Below are 6438 nucleotides of genomic sequence, written 5' to 3' on the forward strand. Positions count from 1 at the left end.
GACAGAGTCCAGGGAAGGAAGTGGATGTGTCTATAAAAGGTCAACAGAGGGATCCTTGTGGTGAATAAATCTGAGGCCATCTGAATAAGATCAGAGGATTGTATCAATGCCAGTATCCCGGTGGTGGCATTGTGCTGTGACACTGCAAAATGCTGGCGTTGGAGGAAACTCAGCGAAAGCCCCCCTATATTCTTCTCAATGTGAACCTACAACTATCTCAACATTTTTAAGCTGTCTTCTAAAAAGCCAGTGAACCATTCACTTTTGTGGGTGAACCAAAGCTGGGCTTTGTGGCAGCAGAGCAGAACCTCAGGTTTATCAGATATGATTTGGGGATTCCATGTGGCTCTCTGGCAACTCCGCTATCCCCAACTCCTCCTGGATTCTGAGGGGTAGCAAACGAGAACACTTGCTGGAACCCCTCCTCATCACGTCTCCTCTTCCAGATCCCATGGACCCCGACAGCCTGCACACACAGCCATCAGCATCGATCCTAAAAAGAGCGAACTTGTTCTGGGTGAAGATTCTCCTGGAGGTAATACTTTTCTGTTGTTCTTTGTTTGCTTTAATGAGAAAAAAAACCCGGATGCATTGTGGTAAAAAATCAAATAGTTTATATTTTTAAATATTTATTTATAGATGCAAAGTGTTTATAGATGCAAAAAAAAAAATTCCACTGAGCAATTATTTATAGATGCAAAGTATTATTGAAATGCAAATGATTCTTTACAGTTTAAAAATAAAACATAAAACCTCTAACATGATGAACATGTTATGTGTAAACATTATGTGTAGTTCTAATGGGGAAGGATAGCGGTAGGGAATGCACAATGGAATTTTTATTGTTTATTTTGTGCCTAAAAAGAGCTCAGCCAAAGCCTTATCTGAAGAGAAACTTAATTAAACCTTTGGAAAAGCAAAAGCAAATCAAAAACATAAGTCAGTAATTTGGGGCAGCAGTCAAAATTCTCCAGGTTCCTGAAGGAACTCTGCGGATCATTTTCACCCCTTGGTGTCTTCCCTAAGGCTAATTTTTGAAAATTTAGTACCATATTATGTTATAAACATTTCTCCAAGTCAGTAAAACCCTTAATAGACGTAATTTTAGTGGCTTTATAGTGTTTAATGGGGTAGATACTTCATCAGTTTTTTAACCATGAAACATGTAGATTATCTGATATGTATATATCCATGTATCCATAGTATTTATAATATTCTTATGTGGTAGTTCCAGCAGAATTACCATATGAAGAAGGATGAACATCTTGATGTAATATGAGGCATGTTGGTCCAAATTCTTTTCCCAAAGGTGTTGTATAAATTTATATCCACCAGAAGAGAGTTCACCCCTGGAAAGCCTTTCCAGAATCTGGTGGTGTGCGTTTAAAGAGAAACATGTGCTAATTTAGTGACGGGAAAACGGTATCCAGTAGTTTTTTTAAATTGCTTTTCCTTGGTTGCTAGGTGGGTAATATCTTTCCCCTGTGTGTCTGTTAACAATTTGAAGTCCTTTTGAAATTGCTCATGTCCTTTGAGTGCTTCCATTAACTGTATTGACTATGTAAAATTCCACTGAGCAGCGAAACTGTAATTTACTTAATCATTTTTCTGCTGTTGGACACAAGTTGTTTATGAATGCTAGTATTATAAATTAATTCTTTTATTCATACAGATGTTAAAAGGGTCGCTTCCATGTGTCAGCCACTGTTTGTGTAGCAGTGAAACAATTGGACAAAGGGATTGCTTTCAAGGAGTTCAGATTCCCCTGCAAGTAGGGGCGAGAGACTAGAAACAGATAATCATACGATATGCTGCCAGGACTTAAGTGCTATGAAGGAATATAAACAGGGAAAGGAGAATAGAGGGGAGTGGGTAGGTGGAGTCTAGGCTATTTCGTAGAGTGTTCAGAGAAGGTCTGACTAATAAGTGGCCAGAAAGAAGCAGGGGAGCAGCCAAGCAGATATCTGACGGAAAGTATTTGAGCAGAGTTCAGCAAATGCAAAAGTCCTGAGGCAGTTTTCAGAGAAAGAAGGAGGCAGCTATCAAGGCTGGTATGCAGCTTGTTAGGGGGAGATGAGGGGAGGTGAAGTCACAGATTACCAGCAACCAGATTTTACTGAGAATTGGAGAGCCATTACATTTTACTGACTGTAAAATTCCACTGAGAAGTGAAATTGCAATTTATTTAATCTTTTTTTTTTTTTTTTTTTTTTGCTTTGGACACAAGTTGTTTAGGAATTGGGGAATGGAAGTCGAATGATACAGATGATATGGCTTATACTTGTTTTTAAGGCCCCATTCCAGCTACTGACTAAGAACAGTAAAGAGAGACAGGGAAGCAGGGAGGGACCACAGAGGCCACTGAAGTATTTGTGGTTGGGTCATGGTGTGCGTAGGGGGGAAGGGTTGGATTTTAGACACAGCCTGGAGGATTGGATGATAGGTTGATTGTGGCATATGAGAGAAAGAAAGAAGTCCAGGATGACTAAGGATTGTTCAGCTTAAAGTACTATTCATTTAGACATGGAAAACTCCATGCTCATTCCAGAGTTCTATCTGGATGTAGTAAGTCTGAGATGATTGTTGAACTGGGGGCAGATGTCAAGTAGGCAGTTGGCTATGAATTTACCACTCCTGGTAGATGTCTGGGCTGGAGGTGTAAATTCAATGGTCATAACTGGTAAGAAATTAGGATGCCTCCAGGGAGTTGCCATGGAGAGAGAGGAACAGAGATCTGAGAATGAGGTTCTGGGCTTTCCTGCTTGGACTGATAAGGAGGAACCAACCAAGAGTCTAGGAAGACACTCTGAGATAGGAGGAGAGAGGGCAGTGCCCTGGAAACCAGGTGAATGAGGTGCTTCAAGGAAGATATGGTAAGGAAGATGGGGCCTGGGGACTGAGAGCTAGGTTTGGCTTGGGGAAATCAGCAGGGGCCTCAAGTGGAGCTGTCAGTGAAGTGGTGAGAACAAAGATCAGGTTGGCATGCCCTGAAAAAGAGGGTGGGAGAGGAAGGGGTGACGGACTACAGACTACTGTTTTGAGGGCTCTTGCCATGAAGGAGAGCAGAGAAATGGGGCTGTGGCTCACAGGGCATGAGCTGCAAGAATTTTAATTCTTTTTTTGGCATATTTGTTCATGTAGAGAGGAGGAAATGAAGGGTTTGTTATAAAGAGGGGACAATTGCTGGCATGAAGTCCTTGAACAAGGCAAGAGAGGACAGGATCTGATGCCCATGTGGAGTTGTAGGGACATGGTGTTATGGATTTCATGTTTATGTCCCCTCAAAATTCCTGTGGTGAAACCCTAACCCTCAGTGGGATGGCATTAGGAGGTGAGGCGTTGGGGAGGTGGTAGGTTGCGGTGAGGTCATGCGGGTAGAGTCCTTTCATAAGGATTAGTGCCCTTATAAGAAGAAAGACCAGACACCTCTCTCCCTCTCTGCCTCTGTTTCTTTCTGCCACGAGAAGACGCAGCAAGAACATCCATGGTAACTGAAATGCAGGCAGAGAAACTAGGTCCAGTTTCAGGTGACCAGGTGCATTTGTTGGTGGAAGCTTGTAGAAGTTCCTTTCTGATTACTTCCATCTTTCAATGAATAAGAAGGAAGGTCATCATGTGAAAGGATGGCTGGAGGAGAGAGACGGTATGAACAGCTGTCAAGCAGAGCAGGAGAGTGAATGAACGCATGGAATGCAGGACTGCCGGGATCACTATGCCCCATTCAAGTAAGTGCTTGGGATTTCACATCAGACCCATCTGCTGGCTCTGTGTTCTTCTTCAGCCCCCTTCAGCTGCTCAGTTTCGGGTGTGCAGCAAGTTGGATTTTATCATGATTGGGGTTTTACCAGTCAAATATGGTGCAAGGAGAGAGGGCCAGAGAATCTAGGGCATGGTAATGAAGGATGCAGAAATATAAAGCATCTATCACAATCTTCATGAAAAAGCTTCTTCCATATTTCCATCTTTAGGCAAGAGCCACAGAAATACCTGTAAAGGGGCTTAAACTTAAATCTGGAAAAGTTTAGGAAGGGAGATACTTTAGAAAATCAATTACCTTAATAATTAACTCCTAGGTAACTTATTAGCTTGATTCAGAAAAGTCTGAACTTTGCAAAGACATGTCCCAAGAGTAATGCTTTTTGAAAAGAAAGGTATTAATGTTTTGGGCATTTAATTTTGTTTCCACTTGAGAAAAGAAGGAGAAAAAATTTCCCTTGAAGCTGCCTAACCAATGCAGCGTTTCCAGCCTCACTCAGCTGTTAAATGGGTTGAGGAGAAACTCTGTTACAGGGTCTTGAGGTACAACTGGTAGCTGCCTGAGTGGTGGGATGTCAGACAGTGTAAAAGAGGCCCTTCCTCAACCCCCAGCTCCTGCAGTGAGCAAATAGCGAGACCTCTGCCCTCATGTAGCTGGCAGTCCAGCAGGAGAAAGACAATCACAGAATTGATTAAGTAAAATGCAAAGAAATTAAGAGGATAGAAGTTTTAGGGGAAAGGATAGAGATTAAATTTTAAATAGAGTGGCCAATGACAGCCTCTCTTTGAATGTGGTGTTTGTGTAAATACAGGGTGATCAGTACAGTCCAGGCCCAAACTGTGACTCTCTGGGGGAAGACTGTTCCAGGCAGAGGGAACAGCACATGTGCTGGTGTTTTGGGAGATGCTGAAGTGGCACAAATGGAGCAGAGCCGAGTGGAAAAATGAGAGCAGAAAGACAGGTGGGGAGCCACCCGGGAGGGCCTCGTAGGTCACAGTGAGGACTGGCTTTTTCTGAGTGAGGTAGGAAGCCTGGACTTCTCTCAGCAAAGGAATGACATGATCTTCCTTCTACTTTAACAAGAGCACTCTGGCTCCTATAATGAGGATGGACTGTACGGGACGAGGGCAACACCAAGGGAGTAGCAAGGAAGCTCCTGGAATCGCCCAGACCAGGGGTGATGGTGGCTTGGCCCTGGGAGGGGACACAATGGCCATTGATACCCCGCGTGCAGTTCCCATTCTATTCTGCAGACCCCGTGGAGGAAGAGACTGTATTTACACACCAGGGGAGTCTAATTATTTGGGGCAGTTTGACAAGTTGCCCTTGCAGGAATAAACTTGAAATCGTTCCACTCTTTATGGCGACTTGATTCTTTTAAGAGCTCCCCACTTGAGGGGAAAAAAAGAAAATCTGAACAGACCTATGACCAGCAGAGAGACTGAATTAGTGATCAACAACTGCCCACTGAGAACAGCCCAGGCCCACCAAACATTTGAAGAGAAATTAATTCCAATTCTTTACAAACTCTTCCAAACAGCAGGAAAGGAGGAACACTGCGCAACTCATTCTATGTGGTCTATATAACCTCAATAACAAAACCTATACCAAAACCAAAGACATCACCAGAAAAGAAAGGTTCAGACCAGTATGTCTTACAAATACAGATGCAAAATCCTCAAGAAAATACTGGCAAATCAAATCCAGGAACACATAAGGATTACATACCATAACCAAGCAGGGCTTATCCCAGTACAGGGTTGCAAGGTTGGTTTATCATGCAAAATTTGATCAAGGTAATATACCATATTAATAGAAGAAAGGACAAAAACCACATGATTGTGTCAATAGAGGTGAGAAATACATTTGATGAAATGCAACAGCACTTTATTATAAAACATTCATTAGTCAAGAATTAGAAGGGAACCTCCTCAACCTGATAAAGGGCAGCCACAAGAAACCATCAGCTAACATCGCACTTAATGGAGAAAGGCTGAACTCTCTCTCCTGAAGATCGGTTGCCCCCTCTTGTCACTTCTATTCAACGTTAGACTGGAGGATCTAGTCGGTGGGGGGTTGGCAAGAGAAAGAAATGAGAGACATCAGATTTGAAAACAAAGAAAACATGTCTATTTGTGGATGATATGATCTTGTATATAGAAAACCCTAAGGAATAGACAGAAAGACCATGAGAGCTAGGAACTGAGTTCAGCAGGGTAAAGATCAATTTGTAAAAATAATTTCTATTTTTTATTTCTAAAACACTTGGATTGAGCCATCTAAAAATAAAATTCAGAAAAAAATTCTACTTACAAAAGAATCAAAAAGAAGATGCTCCCACTGTTTTTTCAGAGTTCTGGCAAGGAGTTCAGAGTCAACATCAGGACAAGGAGACTCAGTCAGGACCACAGCTTCAGGTGACCCCAGCAAGGTGATTATTCCCAGCAGATGTGTGATGGGACAGGTTCAGATATTGGTAGAAGTTACCCCATGTTCTTGTGGAAAACTCCTTCTAGCTCACACCCTGGCTGCACATAGAGGTGTCCTTAAATGTCCACAAACAGGCAGCTCCTTTTTGGTGGAATTTGGGGAACCCAATAGGCCCTTCTACCCCCATATTAGTCCCTCAGTCCCTCACTCAAAGAACTTAAGCAGTTCAGTCTTGGTTCCTGTAACTATGA

The 6438-nt window shown here is 42.5% G+C and overlaps 1 long non-coding RNA gene across 1 annotated transcript; it reads left to right on the forward strand.

Annotated features, from left to right (window-relative positions):
* The first annotated feature begins 441 nt into the window (after nucleotides 1-441).
* On the forward strand, nucleotides 442-5081 carry LOC118909514 (uncharacterized). Its single transcript, XR_005023676.2, has 3 exons — nucleotides 442-535; nucleotides 3468-3725; nucleotides 4841-5081. It is a non-coding gene; the product is annotated as an uncharacterized LOC118909514 (long non-coding RNA).
* The last annotated feature ends 1357 nt before the right edge of the window (nucleotides 5082-6438 follow it).

This window comes from Manis pentadactyla, chromosome 2 (assembly GCF_030020395.1).
Source record: "Manis pentadactyla isolate mManPen7 chromosome 2, mManPen7.hap1, whole genome shotgun sequence".
Classification (NCBI taxonomy): Eukaryota; Metazoa; Chordata; class Mammalia; order Pholidota; family Manidae; genus Manis; species Manis pentadactyla.